Source organism: Protopterus annectens, chromosome 4.part1, assembly GCF_019279795.1.
Source record: "Protopterus annectens isolate FY-2018-M chromosome 4.part1, PAN1.0, whole genome shotgun sequence".
NCBI lineage: Eukaryota > Metazoa > Chordata > Ceratodontiformes > Protopteridae > Protopterus > Protopterus annectens.
In genome coordinates, this window is record NC_056734.1 from 70509007 (window position 1) to 70527546 (window position 18540).

Here is an 18540-nt window from a genome sequence, read left to right on the forward strand (position 1 = left end):
AAAAACTCATCTGCTTTTTCAGTACTCCTGTACAAACTTCCATAATGTTTTATTAAAGGCCTTAATATAACCACAAAAACTACTACATTTTACAAATGTGTACATACAGAAAAGGTTCCTACTACAAAATAGTGTTTAGCTTGAAGATGTTATCTGGTCATTAGTAACTTAACAAACGCCAATGGCTCCCTGAAGCAAAGACAAAAGACTGCATTTTGCATTTTTCATGTGAGCAGAATCAAAAAGGCTGCAACAAAATCTGAATGCAAAGTCTTAGGGGTAAAGCTCTCGGCACCTCCCCTACAAGCTGTTTTATCCCATATACCCCCAATACTAATACATCCCAAGGTCACTATGCATCAGAGAAAGGGGCATTTGCTTGCACTCATACCTCTCACCCGTACTGAATTCCTCGGTATTTACAAGTTTTGAGGGCAAAATAGTGAGGTGTCACGAATTCCTTCAATTCCTGAATTTTCCATTTTTTTTTTTTTCTGTTTTTTTTTTTTTTTTTGTTCGAAGATGTTGCTGACATCACCTGCAGCGGTTTGTGCTATGACATTAGCTTTGTGAGGGAGACTGCCAGCATGTTGGAATTCAGCTGTGGGCTTGAGGGGTGTGTGCCTGTTTACATTTCTAGTTTCCTACTACGCAAGTTCATACCGTACATGGTTGAACAACAGTGGTGGAATTGGATTTAAAGTTTAAACTAGCAGCAGGCAGCAGCACACAGCGACCAGCAAACAGAGCAAAAGACGACTCTCAAGCTGTTTTAATATTTAAGTTAATGAAGCAGCCTAACTTACAGCAGCAGTCACAGAGTTCAGACAAGCCCGCCCAGCCCAGCGTCCCTGCACACTCCCACTCCCAAGAATCCCAGACCCAGAATCAGGACAGGTCACAGGCAGCAGAGTTGGAGAATGAGAAAATTTATCTCTGGTGTCTCAACTTCCTCAGAGCAGCTCCTCCAAATGAAATAAAAAAAAATGTGATGAGATTCATAATTCAACTGGCCAGATTTTTGCAGAATGTCCAGAGTTTGTATTACAAAGTCCAAACAGCCCAAAATAGAAAAACTAAACTGCTTATTTTGCTTTCACAACTGCTCTTTTGTATTTTGTATAGCAAAATTCCTTATTTTGACTTTTAAAAGTCACAAAAGATTTATGCTTGTTGTTAATTACACAGAACAACACGTAATTTCTTGCAATAATATTTTTTGTTACAGTATTATACAAGGGTTGACTGCATCCAGTTATCAAACCAATAAAATCAATACACACTTGCACACTAATTCTAATAATTATAGCATTCTTTTTAATCTGTATTTACTTTTATTTCACTTGCATCTCAGCCATTAATAATGTTCCTTAAGTTTACTTAGCATATAATTCTAACTTTAGACAGAGAAGAAAAAGAAGTTTAACATACATTCAAACTTTGCAGGGACCTCCAGACCTTTTCAGTCAAACTAACTGATTCAGCATTATTAATTCCATGAAGTCTAATGGTCTAGTTCTTGACAAACATTTATCTAGTCCTCCAGCTGTTGATAAATCTTTCTGTTCCTTTTGACTTCTTTCCCACCAAATTCAAGCGGCTCCTTCCAACCTCTCTAACCATCTTGGCTGCAGATATGCACACCTAACAATGGTATCTTCTCAGCTAAATCCAATTTGTCTTCATATTCACCCTCGATGTCTACTGATGTATTCACAACATATCGTAATTACACAAACTCTTTATTCTGTTCTACACATGAGTCAAACAAATAGGTTATTTCTTACTTTACTGAATATCCTTCTCTGGATCATCAAAAGTCATAATTCTACCATTATGGTATACTTTCAACACAGTCAGAAAAGACAGTTTAAACTTCAGTTTTGTTTGTCACATTACTAAAGCACATGTTATGTTACAATTTAACTTCCAGATAAATGTCCAGATTTATTATGAGTCATAGTTTTGGTCCGTTTCTCATAAAATTGTAGTTTTCTGACAAATCACTAGCAGATCTTTGAAGACTGAAGTCAGAAAATAATGGCAGTTGGCAGACAGCAGACATAAATAACATTTGATTTTCAGATTTCACTCCAGAAAATTCATGATATCCAAAATCTGTTATTCTGTCAACATTCTAATTTTGGAAGAGCAATATTTAAAAACTGTTGTAGACTGTATAATTATATTAGACTCTAGGTGATTAGTAGCTTGTCACTGCAACCCATAAGTATGCACTGAACTGTGGTGCAAGCATTAAGATGTGATGGATCATGGAATAATTAAAGTGTTTTACTACTTGAGTGTAAGCACCACACACACGCACACAGGTGATCTGAAGAGCACTTAGGACTCTTAAGGGGGTAAACAAGAGTGTAATGGTCACTAAGCTGCAGGGTGGAGGCCTGCTGAAATCTGATTGTTAGAGCCGTTTTTCTTGCATTCTTGTATTGTGATATGTTCAGACTGGAAGTTGTCTAATAGATTCCACAATAGATTCCACAATAGAAGAGATCACAACTCTTTGTTTATGAAGCATAAACCATTAATGGCAAAGTTTCCTGTTCAAAATGGTGTTTCTTTTAACATTTCCTGGTGACAATTTATAGCTTTCTTGAGTGTTGTTATAAAAGAAATGCAGTCAAGAGAAAACTAAAACATTTACCTATTTGTGGAAAAAGCTTTCTTAAAATAGACGCTCTCAGTTCAGGGTAAAGGCTTGACAGCAAGCTACATTGCTGAAAGTAATGTGTTCTTTGTGAATGGTTTAGAAAATAAGAAATATTTTAAGCAAAAATTGATATGAAGTATAAATTTAGTAGGGGGTGTGAGCCTGAATTAACATAATTATTTGCTAATGTATAGTAATATGTAGCAGCAAAATCTTCCATTAACATTAGTATAGTTGTCTTCCCTGCAGGAATGTGTTTTTGTTGGCAGTTGTAATGCTTACTGATAAACTTTAGTAGGTTAGGTTCATAGGTTCACAGGTAGGTACTGGGCTATCTGCCCGAAGGCATATATTAGCCCAGCTACGTTGTGTGGTATTCACCGCCCCTTTGGTTAGTTCCCTAGGCACTTGATCTAGCAGCTAGTACCCTTGGCCCTTATCTAGTAGAGCTGTTGGTATGATCCCTGGTGTGAACTTTCTGTTACCCATCCACTCGTCAAGGTTCCTCTTGAAGAGTGATAGTGAGGGGCTCTGTCTTATGTAGCTCGGGACCTTGTTTCATAGGAAGAGAAGTCTTTGCGAAGGGAATCTATCCCTCCAGCATGTTCTATTCATTGTTGTGCTGAGGTTTATATCCCTAGAGCATGTAGCTCGAGTAGATTTGGTTTTGCTAAGATGGAAAATGTTCAACAGTTCTGGGTTGGACATGGCTCTGTATGTTAGACAGAGATCGCCTCTGAGAAGGCGGTATGCAACCGAGAAAAGCCTTAGCTTTTTCAATCGTGCTGCATAGGGCAATTGTTTGAGGCCAGTAATCCTTTTATTGAGGTACCTCTGTGGTCTCTCCAGCTGCTGGAGATGCCTAGCCAGGTACATTCCAATTGGTGCATTGTACTCAATAATGGGTCTGATGAGGGAGGAGTAGAGGGGCACCACTACATCCTTAGATCTTGATGCGAACCCTTTCGTGATCAGATGGGTCACATAGAAGGATTTTCTAACAACCTTGGCAACATGGTTATCAAAGGAAAGCTGACTATCTACTTGGGTCCCTAGATCCCTTAGTACTTCTTCAGATTTCAGGGGGTTACCTCCTATGTGATAGTTCGCTGGGTTTTTTTCCAAAGGGGATTACTACGCATTTTTTAGCATTTGGCTTGAGACCATGGCTTTGACACCATGCATCAGTCTCATTAAGGCCCTTCTGGAGGATATCCATGTCGGCCGGAGACTCTATTATAGCACCCAGTTTGCAGTCGTCCACAAACTTGGTCAGGTAACTGTCTCATGTATTAAATTATCTACATTCTTAAAAGTCTGTCAGAAATAACCAGAGATTAGGTGCAAGAGAAACATCTGGAATAATTCTTTTGACGTTCTAGTACAGTAAATAATACAATGTATTATTTCTGTCTATTATTATATCTGTGTGGGGTACTAATGCAGGGTTGTGGCAAAATTTGTTTCTTGAATCTTAAAGTTGTTCACTGTTTGTTTAAAAATGCCTAGTTTAACCTGTTTCTACAGTTATTTAGTTGGTTGATTGACCTTTTCATGTGATATATGTTTGGTTAGTCAGTCAAATGGCACTTCCTCAGTTATATAATATAATCTCACTCTGATGACTTGACCGTGTCATTATGTTTGTGCCTTTGTTTTGTCCTCCCATTACTCGTGGCTTTGTCCAAGATTTCTTGCTCTAAGAGATTGAGAGGTACATGGGTCCATTTCTCATAAAACTGTAGTTTTCTGGCAAATCACTGGCAGATCTTTGAGGACTGAAGTCAGAAAATATTAACATAAATAAAACATCATTGTTCTTCTGTTTATTTTGTATTTAATATTTTGTCTGTTCTTCAATTTGTGTTTAAAAGTTGGTATCCCACAATTCCATCGGAGTGGGTGGGGTTACATAATTATGCGTGCAAATTTTATGTTAATCAGCATACGATTTTTGGCCAGTTGCACCTATTTTTCATGGACTTTTGTCCAGATCTTTTATGATTCCAGGTTGACAGGTATGCCTGCACTGAACTCCACTGAACACAGAAAATTTTTAACCCCAACAGACTTTCAATAACACTCCAAAGGCTGCTAAAAATGTAGCTCATGGTGGGATTTATAAGTACAAACTAATATACAGTAAACTTTCTGATGTTGTACACAATACTCATATGTATTAATATGATGTTAATCATACCTGTCTTAAAAGTTTCCTCTGAGAACATATGAAGTCTAGTCAATCAGTATGATATTCCATTTTGCACTAATTGTCAGCTGGTGTGGTTCAAATTATTTAAAATGAATGCAATGCAATTAAACAGCAAAGGAAAATGCACTGCTAAGTAAGAAACTAAAAATGCATATATTCTGTGGTTTAAAGAGTGTCTAAGGGCTTGCCCACAAGAAGGCACACCATCTAAAAAAAAAAACTGCAGAGATTCACACCAAAATGAAGATGAATCACTTCAGTCTGCAGATAAATTGCTTTACCACTGAAGGATGTTATGCTTGATGGCCACAGCAGGACCTTGATGATGGTTCTGGACAATGTTATGTGAATTAAGTCAAATTAACCATTTATTTCCAAACCACAGGATAATAAGGTCATACAAACAAATCATTTATTAAAAATTCCATGAAAGACCCAGCTAAAGTAGAGTATTCTTTGTATAATACATTATACCTGCTGCAATGGAGGCCCATAGTATATATGCAAACCACCCTTATTTGCCACAAGGTGATTTTTAAATAAGGCAGGTGCCATGGACTTTATACAGCCAGAATTTTTTTTTAAACAAGAGAATCTGGCCTCCTTATCACCAATGCTGCAAGCTGTTCAGCAACATATGGTAAAAATAAAATCTAACAATCTCAAGCAAGTGAAGATACTTGCCAATACTGAAGCTGTACCTAACCAAGTAGGGAAATGCTCTCTCAGAGCCACATGCAGCTAAAAAAGCCATGAATCAGCATGTATTCCATGAACTGCAGCTATGTGCAAAACATTTAGAAACTAAAACTAATGACCTGTACAGAAGCTATGTAAATACTTTCATAATTGTTAGTGTGCCTAAGGGAAAAACAACACTTATCCAGTACAGTGTATAGAAAAGGAAATGGCAGCTTTTTCCCCTGACATGCAGCTCCTGTGTTGAAAAAGCATACAGAATATCCCAAATATCAGAGCTAACTTGCCTAGACACATTACATTAACATTATTATACTATAATACAATAAACTATACTTCAAAAAGAAAAAAGGAATATTGAAAATGTTAAGAACAAACAGGATGAGTGGTTAGGAATCACCTCTGACTGTAGTAGATTGCTTAATGGCAAATGACATGCCTTGAAGAGATTTACTTTAGTTAAAATTAACTGCAGTTCAGGTGACCAATAAAAGCATGTAAACAATCTGAACTCCCACAGGAACCTGGAGACACTATCATTTAGCACAAACACCTACTGTCAAAGTCAGGAATGAGAATAATTCTGCAAATAATAACAATGTAACACCACCAAGCAAACAGGCAGCCAGCAATCAGTAGAAAAGAATGAATGAGGTAAGGAGGACACTGAATTCCACCCCAGCAACATCATGCAAATTCCAAATAGCAAAAAAAAAAAAAAATAATAAAAAAAAAAAGAAACATCCTTCATAGGTTCATAAGCAGTTAAACCACTCCAGTTGTTAAGCAGTTTACATTACCCTAGAACACATACTTCCTTGTCTTCCAAAATACCATCCAAACAATGCTTGAACGTGGTCAGTGTGTTGGCATTTCTCACTCAACTTTGTAATTAATACCATTGATGGGGTACACATTGTGAAATAAATCAGGGACTTCACCATTAGTAGTAGATGAACACCTAGTGGCATATGTTCAGCAAGACCTGCTAAACGCCTATATCATTGCAGAGCTTCTGAGTACTCCTTGGATTCCCACTTGAAAGTTTCCTTCATCCTGTGAGAGGCATCACCAAAGGAAAAGTCCAAAGTACTCAAGGCAGCGGACAGGATGATTTTCTTTGTCAGAATCCAGGTTAATCAGCATCAGCCAGTGGAGTCAGATTCCCCCAGTTAAGGGTCCACCCAAGTCTTCCTAGAAGGGGCTCCTTACACCAAATGTAAATCCAGCTTAGGCCACTTAGACCTCATCAAGGACATACATTTTTCACTCGGATCAGAAAATCTGAAGAAGACCAAGATGAGGATAAGCCCAAGGTACTGCACAGCCTAGGCAAAGATAAGTTAAGACAGTACTGGTTTAATTTTTCAGTGCCTTGTGCCTCCCATTACTGGAACTTGACACCTTTATAGTCTCAGGTCATGGGCAAGGAGATGAAACCTCAATGAGCTCATCAAGAACTTCTTCACCAACAAAGAAAGTATAGTCATGCCAGTAAACCTAGCATAAAACGAAGTTATGTACTCACCATAACGTTCCATCTGAGTAGGTGCACTTAAATTTGTCTTCAACCTGTGGGATACAGATCCGAATCGGATCAGAGCCGGCAAAAAATTACTAGCATCAGCTCCGAACTCCAAACTCCTCCCCTTACCCATAATATACCTCCACTGCCTTCCATCCCCAGATCGAGTATGCAGACCTTATACTTAGAACCTGACCCGAAACATACTTGTGACCTATACTACAGCCCGTAGGCTGAACATGTGACAAGGTAGGGGGGAAGGAGGGAGGGACGGTTGAAGACAAATGAAGTACAACCACTCAAATGGAACGTTATGGTGAGTACATAACTTCTTTATTTGAAGTAGTTTACTTAATTTGGTCTTCAATCCGTGGGACAATCTCCAGCTACTAAACTCCTGGGAGGCCCTCATGGAAGGATATTCCAGAGCACCGCGGTGCCAAAGGATGCTCTTCTTCTAGATGTCAAATCCAATTTGTAATGGGAAATAAACGTATGAGATGAGGACCAGGTAGCTGCAGAGCAAATGTCATCCACAGACACCCTAGACCAGAAAGCTGCAGACACAGCCATGGACCTAGTAGAATGAGCTTTAACCTGACCTTGAGGAGACATGCCTTCGTCCTTATAGACCTGCAGAATGCATGAAGAAATCCATCTAGCTATAGTGACGTTAGAAATAGGTTTGCCCAAAAAGGATCTATAGAACGAAACAAACAATTGATCAGATTTACGAAAATTTTTTGTCCTGTGTAAATAGAATCGTAACTGTCCATGAACATCCAACATGTGTAGTTTATATTCCATGCTGTTGGTAAAATTGGGAAAGAACACAAGCAAATTTATAGTCCAACTGATACTGACTTGTGACGCCACCTTAGGAAGAAAAGATGGGTTGGTTCGAAGAAAAACTCTATACTTATGAAAAATCAAGTACAGGAATTTTATGGACAAGGCCTGCAATTCCAGAATCCTTCTAGCAGATGTAATAGCCACCAGAAAAGCTGTTTTCCACGATAGAAATTTTAAATCTGCAGTTGCGGCAGGCTCAAAAGGCAGAGCGACCAGAGCTTGGAGAAAAAGTAGTTATGTACTCACCATAATGCTCCATGTGAGTTGTTCCATCTCGCCTTCATTCATTACTGATGGGTTTGGAGCTGATCCCTTGGCTCGGACACGGCTGTTAGCAAGCTCGAGGTTTACCAAATGCTCGAGACCTAGCCCCTTATCCTATGATGCACTGCCTGGAATACCTCAGATCTTGTTTGCTGCGTGTACTACTTTTGTCAGATAATAATTATTCCAACAAAAAGTAAAAAGGAATACATAACCAGAATGAAGCTAGATTCCAGGTCAACTGTCAGCCAGGTGGGAGATAGGGGGAGGGACGTGAGAATGAAGGCAAGATAGAACAACTTACATGGAACGTTATGGTGAGAACATAACTTCTTTATGTGAAGTTGTTCAATCTCGCCATTCATTCATCACTGATGGGTAGCGTCCCTAGCACCCCAAATCTTGTGTGGCTCACGGAAGTACATTTCTCAGGACCAGGGACCCGAAAGAGGCCCTGTCCCTGGAGGCCTTATCCACTTTGTAATTAGTGATAAAGGTATGAGGTTTAGACCAAGTGGCTGCCGCACAAATATTATCTAAAGGCACTTTGGCTTGAAAACAGCAGATGTAGATACTGCTCTGGTAGAATGAGCTTTAATCTTTTGAGGCAAAGGCGTATTGGCAGCTGAATGAACAAATGCAATGCAATCCGATAATCATTTAGATAGAGTTGTTTTAGCCATTGGCCTACCTTTTCTGGTTTCTGAAAAGGATAAAAAGAGTTGGTCTGATTTCCTAATATCTTTAGTTCTGAGCAGATAAAATCTGAGCTGTCTGTGAACATCAAGTTTGTGTAGCATATACTCCATTTTGTTAGAATGGTTGGGAACGAAGACTGGTAACTCAACGACTTGATTAATATTAGTTTCGGAACAAACTTTAGGCAAAAAGGAAGGATTTGTTCTGAGTGATATTCTATCAGGGTGAAAAATCAAATAAGGTGGTCTGATAAATAAGACTTGAAGCTCTGACACTCTATGGGCAGATGTAATGGCCACTAGAAACAGAGTTTTCCATGATAAGAACTTCATCTCACAGGATGATGTTGGTTCAAAGGGAGGAAGAATAATCTGGGACAATAGTAAGTTCAGATTCCACGGTGCATAAGGAACTTTCACTGGGGGTCTGATGTGGAAGGTCCCTTTGAGAAAGGCTCTAGACAGCTTAAGGGCCATAATGTTAAATCCGTCTATTCCTAGTTGAAAGTTAGCAATGGCAGCCATTTGAACTCTACTTGTACTGTAGCTGCTGCTGAACCTTGTTGAAAATCATGGTAAGGAATTCTAAGATGGAGGACATGGGTGCTTTATAAGAGTCAATGTTCTGTTTGGAGGCCCATAAAGAAAATCTTTTCCATTTGCTGAGGTACAATCTTCTGGTGGAAGGCTTTTGGGAAGACAACAAGATGCGTCTCGTCTCATGAGAAATATCATCAAGCCTGGCTATGAGGGGCACTGGAGCAGCCAAGCTGTGAGCTGCAGAGACTGTAGAGAAGGATGCAGGTTGGTTCCCCGACAGATGTGTCAGCAGGTCTGGAACCGGGTCCAGAATCCATGGTTCCTCCAGTAGGTGCTGAAGTAGGAATGGGAACCAAATCTGCCGAGGCCAATGAGGGGCTATTAGAATCATAGTCCTCCTTAGCAACGAAGCTTTCTGTAGAACCTTTGAAATCAGAGGGATTGGTGGAAATGCATAGAGAAGACCCGGGGGCCAATCATGTACAAGTGAATCCCTTGGGGACTCACCCGGAGGGGGGATCAGGGCAAAATAGCTTCTGCATTTGGTGTTTAGGTGACTGGCAAAAAGAATGCAGCAAGGCTGGCCCCATTTGCGGAAAATCCTGTCCGCTATCTCTTGTTTGAGGGACCACTCGTGAGGCAATAAAATTGCCCTGCTCGGTTTGTCTGCTATCACAGTGGATCTTCCTGGCATGTGCGTTGCCAACAGAAAATGCTGGGAGGATACAGCCCACTGCCAAACTCTGAGGGCTTCTCAGCATAAGGGGTAAGATCTGGTCCCGCCTTGTTTGTTCAAATACCAGACCACATGTTGTCTGTCTGAATTGCAATGGTCCTGTGAGGAAGAGAGTCTTGGAAGTACTGCAACGCCAAAAGTATTGCTCTCATCTCCAGGATGTTGATATGCAAATGCAACTCCTGTTCCGTCCATGTGCCCTGGACAGTCCTCTCCTGATAATTCCCCCCCACCCTATCAGGGAGGTGTCCATGGTCACAGTAGCTATTGAAGGTGGAAATACAAATGGGCAACCTACGGTTACATGAAGAGACATCAACCACCACTGAAGGTTGTTCTTGCACGAGTTTGTGATCAATGTTGTGTGACTCATGGGAAGTTCCTGGTAAGACCACTGAGTGAAAAGTAACCATTGACGTATTCTCATATACATTCTCGCTAGAGGAATGGCTATGATTGCAGAAGCCATCAGACCCAAAATTTTTAACACCTCTGATGCTGGTGCTTTTCGTCTTTGGTACTAGAGAGCTGATTTGCTGATGCAGCAGAGCGATTCTTTCTAATGGTAGCCTTAAAGTGATGGTCGAGGTGTCTAACTCTGCCCCTATAAAGTTAATATGCTGTAATGGCGATAAGGCAGACTTTTCGAAGTTGATGGTAATGCCCAACTGACTGCAGAGAGTCAGAGTGTGGTCTCTTGATTGAACTAGTTGATGACTGGTGGCGGTGGAAAGGAGCCAATCTTCTAAATACAGAAACACCTGGAATCCAAGATGTCTCAGGTGAGCAGTTACCACTGCCATGCATTTGGTGAACACTCTGGTGGCTGAAGTGAGACCGAAGGGCAAGGCTCGAAACTGATAATGACCGGCTCCCAGCCGGAAACGCAGGTGCTCTCTGGATGCCCTGTCCATTTTTATGTGGTAATAAGCATCTTTGAGATCTCTTGAGCACATCCAATTGCCTTTCCCTAAAAAGGGAAGAATAGATTGAAGCATGACCATCCGGAACGTCTCCTTCTTTACAAATTAGTTGAGTGTGCTGAGGTCCAATATAGGTCTCCAGTCTCCTGTTTTCTTTGGTACTAAAAAGAACCTTGAGTAAGTTCCGGATCCTGTTTGGTCTGCTGGGACTGGCTGGATGACTCATTTTTCAAGCAACTTTTGGACCTCTGAAGTTGCTTGTTCCCTGTAATGGGGTGGTACGTCCGGGATTTTCCTTAGGGATTTTGGGAAGGAGGTGAATGGTATGATATATCCTCTGGAAATTATTCTCTGTACCCATTTGTCTTTGGAGATTTTTAGCTAGGCGTAGGGATACAGGGATAAGCAACCCCCGACTGCCTCCAGAGTAGGACAGTCGGGCTTCCCTTCAGGGATGCTGGTAAGGATGACCACAGAACTGATCTCTGTCACATTGATGTTGCGGGCCCCCTCTGCTGCGAGAGCGGTGTCCTCCGTTATTACCCCCTCCTCTGCCTCTAAAGGGAGTATCACCACAGGTGTCTGGAAAGGCTGTGTGAGATTTTCGGAACCACATCTTGCCTCCCTTAGTGCCTTTGGGATAAGGCCATGTAGGGGTGACAAAACGGACTCCGACGGTAGACAGAGTCTTCCCGTCTTGCTCACTCCTGGTGAGAGTTTCCTTCACTTTAGGCCTGAACAGAGTGGTGCCATCGAATGAGGCATTGATAAAAGAAGACTTGTGGGGTTCTACGAAGGAACATAGGCGCATCCAGGACTGTCTACATAAGGCAATTCCTGAACCTGCAGCCCTACTCGAACCCTCGGCTGTATACGAAATGAGTCTCATGGATGAGTTTACTATGGAGTTAAGGGTAGCAAGCAGGGTGATCACTTTGTCGGCAACTCTCGTAGCTACAGAACCCTGGAGAGCATCTCCTAACTCCTTGAGGAGATCTCTCTGTAGTCTAGTAAAGTGGGTCAGGTAGTTCAGCGATCGCAATGAAAATGTCGCTGAACTGAAGATGTGTTTCCTGTATCAGTCCACAACCCTAGAATCTCTGTTAGGGGGATGGACCGATGAAGAAGTCTCGGATAATTCCTTCTTGGTGGCTGCTGCCACCACCATGACATCAACAGGCACTCCTTTAGTCAGAAACTGCTTATCCGCTGGGACAGAGATGAATTTATTAGACCTCCAGGGAACAGGCTCCATCGCGTCCAGTGACTCCCACACCCTACGAGAGATCAGCTGCATGAGCTCATCGTAGGGCAGAGACACCCAAGAGGTCGAAGGCTGGGACATGAAAGCCTTCAGTAGCACTGACTCATCCTCAGTAGGGCTTTTGGACTGCCAATCACCCCTCTGCCTAAGGATTTCAAGTATCTCCGCAAAGGAGATAGCCTCAGAGAGGGATTGTGGGGACCCTTCTGACTCATCTAAGTCAGTGTCTGATGTCAGAGATTCCTGTGGGGAGTCCAAGTGTCTCCTCTTACACACCCTCTTCCTGAGAACCTCTTCAGTAAGGATTTCTGGAGAAGTCTTGGAAGAGCAAGGAACACCCTGTGGGGTTACCTGAGACTCAGGGTCTCGACACTGGACCGGGATGACAGGAACAGAAGCAGACCCAGGAGGTATAGGGGAAGAAGAGGCTAGACCTGAAGTTGAGATTGTCATCGGGGACAAAGCTCTCCTCTTGGTTCCGATAGCCTCACGACTCCGACACGACGGAAAAGAAGTCCCCAAAGAAACTGCCAACTCCCTCTGTACGGAGGCCGCAGGTTCCGAACCCGAGGTAGGAGCCGAGCTCACCCAAGCCAAGACCCCGAGAGGGAGAATCGGCACCAAGTCAGTGTAACTGCCTCCTCTAGAGCCGACTGAAGAGCGTGGGCTCCTAGACTCCCCGGTCGGCGCTGATAAAGTCTGAGCAGATGGAGCCGAGAGCGCAGAAGCAGGCCTCGGCTCCATGGGCTATACAAGAATCAGGTCTGCTCCCTCCAGCTCCAAAGTACCGGTGTGGCTCAAAGGAGGAGGAGTAGATACGTCCATAACAGTGGTCTTCAGTTCTGATGCAACAGTCGGAGCCGACAACAATTTGGGAATTCCGGGAGCCTTCAGCAATTTCTGCACCAGTCGATCCATGTCTGAATCAGAAAGGCTGACAGAATACCTAGAAGATTTTACAGAAGGCAAAGATTGAATAAGGGGAAAAGCAGGATTCTCGGATACCGGCTCCAGGGACATAGGCTGGCTCTGAGCAATAGAAACAGTCGACTTCGAAGGTATTGGGGCCGATGTTCCAGCAGATTCTCCCAATTTTGCAGTCTTATGCTTCGATGACTTAGAACTAGAAGTCAACAAAGATTCTGAAGATATAGGGGACTGACCAGCCCCATCCTTGCTAGACAAAACCTCATCAAAGGAATGGCCCCTATCTATTCAGTTTCTTTTTCTTTCGAGCAAAACCCTTGGAGGAAAAGCATGGCATATGCTACATGACTCCTGAAGATGATGTGAGCCCAAACAATATACGCATTGCGCATGTCCATCGGTGATGGACATTTTTTTGTCCACAATCTGGACATTTTTTGAAGCCTGATTTAAGCCGTTTGTCCTTGTCTTGTGAAATCCTTCAAATTATAGGGTAAACTAAAAAAAATTAAAAGAAGTTGTTACTGCACAACTAAAATAAAGACAACTGCTGTTAACTATAGACTTAGTTGTTAATTCACAACTACACCCTGACAAGTAGGCCCAAGGGGCACTTAACTAACAAAAAACTATACTTTCCTAATACAAAAGATAAGACGGGAAAAAGGGGTAAACAGTAAATAACAATAAATAAAAATTAGTTATTTGAAAGAAAGAATTTAACTTGCGTAAATCCTATTTTTCTTCAAAGGAATCGAGCTCTGGAAACACACGAGATCTGTGCCGTGGCAAACTAGATCTGGGATATTCCAGGCAGTGCATCATGGGATAAGGGGCTAGGTTTCGAGCTTTTGGTAAACCTCGAGCTTGCTAACGGCCGTGTCGGAGCCGAGGGATCGGCTCCGACCTCATCAGTGATGGACAAACGGTGAGACTGAACAACTTCATATCCATAATAAGGTCCCACGGGGGGGACAGGATCTTTGAAAGGGGGGGGCGTAGCAAAAAAGTGCCTTTAATAAAGGCTTTACACAGTCTAGAAGATGCCAAGGATACAGAATTCTCACCCACATGAAAATGAGAAATGGCAGCCAACTGAACTCTGACAGTGGAAGAACTAGCTCCATGCTCGAAAATATCAGCTAGAAAATCGAGAATGGCCGAAATAGGAGCCATGAAAGGATCTAAACTCCTCTGACAGGCCCAGAAAGAAAAACGTTTCCATTTGTTGTTATAAACCTTTCTGGTAGAAGACTTATGAGCAGCTACCAAGATAGACTTAACTGAGGAGGAAAGTCCGGAAATCCTAGCAAACACGGAAACTGGAGCAGCCAAGGCATGAGGGACTGTAGTGTGACCATCCGGAAATTACAGTTGTGTACACTTACCATAAATGTATATTTGAGTGTATTCACTGTTGCAGTCATTACATTTGCGTAATCTGCTGGCAGGTTGCCCTCAGTCAGCCTGATTAACAAAGTCTTGGGTCCTGCGTCGGTTGCTGTCCCTTCTTCCATGACGTCAGGTCGTTAGGGGTATAAAACATGCAGCAGACGCCATTGCATCAGTTTTTCTTGCCCCAGATGTCAGGTGCCCCCCAAATGGGGAGCAAAAAAAAAAAAAAAAAAATATATATATATATATATATATATATATAAACAGAAATATATCTCCAAACAAAAGCAAATACATCAAAAAGGCTTTTAAGCATAATGAAAGAAGAGGTATAGTAAAAGAAAAACAGGGGGCTGCAGGGAGGGTAACCAGGACTGCAACAGTGAATACACTCGAACATCTACATTTATGGTAAGTGTACACAACTGTACTACATTCATCGTGTTTCACTGTTGCAGTCATTACATTTGGGTACAAAGCTAAGTTTAGGAGGATGGAATATACAGCATTAGGACCAGCTATAAGGCTCTTCAAAACAGCAGTGGCAAAGCCAGCTCTGGATTTAGAGAAAATTGGTTAAGTGATAATGTTTGGTGAAAGTATGAACTGAATTCCAGGTAGCAGTTTCTAGAATATCCCTGGTAGGAACACCTCTGAGAAAAGCTGCTGAAGTAGATGCAGCCCTGGTGGAATGAGATCTGATCCCCTTGGGGATAGGTTTTCCATGGTGCTTATAACAGAAGTTAATACAATGGCTTATCCATTTAGAAATGGTTTGCTTTGAAATAGCCTTCCCCCTCTGCCCCTGTAGCAAATGCTACCAGCAGTTGTTCTGATTTTCTTCAAGATTTAGTCCTGTCCAAGTAGAATCTAAGTTGTCTGTGTACATCCAATGAATGCAGAATCCGCTCTCCCTTGTTCTGTGGTTTTTGAAAGAAAGTTGGCAAATGAATGGGCTGATTAAGAGCCACACTGGATACCACCTTGGGCATGAATGATGGATTGGTCCTGAGTGACACCTTGTCCACATGAAAGATGATGAAAGGCTCCACTGCCTTAAGGGCCTGTAATTCAGAAATCCTTCTAGCTGAAGTGATTGCTAAAAGGAAGGCTGTTTTCCAGGAAAGAAATTTTAAGTCTGCAGTTGCAGCTGGCTCGAAAGGAGGTAGCGTGAGTTTCTCCAATACAAAGTTAAGGTCACAGGCAGGGGTTGGAGCTCTCCAGGGTGGTCTCAAGTTTTTGGCCCCTCTGAGATACTGCTTTAGAAGAGGATGAGAGAAGAGTGTCTGTGTTGTAATGTGCTGAAATGGCTGAGGTATGGATTTTTATGGAAGAAAAAGACAGGCCCTTATGAAGCATCTCAGTTAAGTACTGCAAAATCTGAAGTAAATTGGGCACTGCTGTGCTCATCCCTTTAGACTGATTCCAGGCACAGAATATTTTCCATTTGTCAGCATAAGATTTTCTAGCACTAGGTCTTCTCGCCTCCAAAATGACATCCATCACAGGTTTGCTGAGGGATGCTAAGGGTGAATTTAAGTGATTAGCCAAGCTGCAAGATTCAATGTTTGGAGCTGAGGGTGCAGAATTTATTTCTCCTGCTGAGACAGTAAGGAAGGTGTCTGAGGCAGGTGCCACGGAGAAATGTGTGACATGCTGCGCAAGAGTGGGTACCAGTGTTGACGAGGCCAGTCTGGAGCAATCAAAATTATTTTTGGTTTGTCCTGTTTGACTTGTAGTAGAACTTTGGAGAGCAAAGCAGAGGGGGAAAGGCATAGAGTGATAGTTTTATTTCAGCTGAAAGACAGAGCGTCCACTTTCCAGACTTTTTTGTGACGAGTTCTTGTGCAAAAGTTGTCCAACTGATAGTTCTGGGGTGAGGCAAAAAGATACATGTCTGGGCTCCCCCATTTGTATGTCAACATGTTAAAAATTCGTGTTTGCAGTTTTCATTCATGAGGGTCCATGAGATTTCTGCTTAGTTCCTCTGACAGAACATTCTTCTTTCCTGGCAGGAATTGAGCTTGTAGATGTACCTGGTAGCTCAAGGCCGTGTCCACAATGCCATGGCTAGTCTACAGAGGGGGTAGGAATGGATACCGCCCTGCTTGTTTATGTACCACATAACCGTGGTGTTGTCCATCTTTATCAGCAATTGTCCTGGACAAAGGTAGTCCTTGAAGGCTGTCAGTGCATTCTGTACAGCTAGCATTTCTTTTTGATTGATATGAAGGTGCATTTGATTTGGGCTCCATTTGCCCTGAATGCACTTCCCTGCCAGATGAGCCCCCCATGCATAGTCTGATGCATCTGTAGTTAGGGTTCAGGCAGCAGGGGGTGGTGTGAATGGCAGTCCTTTGTTTTGGTGGCAGGCCTCTGCCCACCATAGGAACTCTAAGCGCAGGCAAGGTATGATAGGAATCATTGTTTCCAGGCTGTGACAATGTTGACTCCATACCACTGAAGTTTCCTCATATGCAGTCTTGCATAAGGAATTAGAAGAATGTATGAGGCCATGAGCCCCAAGGCTTGCAGTATTTGCCTTGCAGATAGCAGGGTTTTTGTGGCCGCCTGTTTGAAGTAAGTCACCAAATGAATTTGCTCTTCTGGCTTAAGGAAAGCCATCTGGGCAGTTGTATTCAAGCTTGCACCCAGGAATGTAATTTTTTGAGAGGGTACCAGTTGAGATTTCTTTTCGTTTATGGTATACCCTAGACAGGTTAGAAGTCTTTTTACAAACGCCAGATGTTTTAGAAGAATGGCCTGGTTTTCTGCCTGAATTAGACAATCGTCCAGGTATGGATATATTTGAATATTTCTTTGCCTGCAAAATGCAATTACTAGAGCCAGGCACTCTGTGAATACCCTGGGCGCAGCAGACAAGCCAAAGGGCAGTGCAGAGAACTGATAATGCATGCAGCCTGCTTTGAAGTGTAGGAATCTTCTGCAAGATTCCCTGATTGGGATATGCAGGTAAGCCTCTTTTAAGTCGAGAGTTGCCAACCAGGCATCCTTGCCTAGCATAGGAAGTAACTGGTGAAGAGTAAGCATCTTGAATTTTGGAATGTCCAGAAAGGTGTTTAGAGTAGACATGTCCAGAATTGGACGCCATGATTTGTCTTTTCTGGGTACCAGGAAAAGTCTGGAATAGAAACCTTGTCCCTTTTCCTCTTCTGGTACTAGTTGAATAGCCCCCATGTTTAGGAAGGAAAGTACTTGTTTCTGAGCCTTTGCCCACTGATTTGGGGCAGGTCTGGCCACCCTTTTGGAGTTGGCAGCGTGTGGAAATGAAATCTGTATCCCTGGGATACTATATTTAAAACCCATTTGTCCTGGGTTATAAGTTGCCAGTTTCTTGAATGAAGAGCCAGCCCCCCCCCCCCCCCAAAGGGGCGGCTAAGAGGTAAGTCCTTGGTAATTTCAAAGAGAAGTCATTGAGACTGTTTACCATAGGGTGAAGCCTTGTTGTTTCCAGATTTGGAAGTGGAAGGACCCCATTGCTTAGTTCTGAAAGTCCCTTGGGACTGAAACTTGGTGGTTTTGGAATGTGTGGGTTTGGCCGTAGTGGCTCTGGAAGGAACTGGAAAGGACCAGTTCTTAGTAGGCCAATGCCTACTAAATCTAGGAGGTTGCACTTGTAAGAAATATTTCACTGTTTGCATAGATTTAGCTTTATCTTCCATCTTTTTTAGAACTTCTTCAGTCTTATTGCCAAATAAGCGGTCCTGCTGTAAAGGAGCATCCAAAAGTTTTGCTTTAACATGATCAGGCAGAGATTGCTCCTTCAGCCAAGCATGCCTTCTAAGCACAGACCCAGTAAGAGCAGCCCTACAA

General features: G+C 42.3%; 1 protein-coding gene across 2 annotated transcripts in view; it reads right to left on the reverse strand.

Moving 5' to 3' along the window:
- ZBBX (zinc finger B-box domain containing) overlaps positions 1 to 18540 on the reverse strand; it is a 2136907-nt gene that overhangs the window by 1349421 nt on the left and 768946 nt on the right. The gene's annotated exons all lie outside the window — the stretch shown is intronic.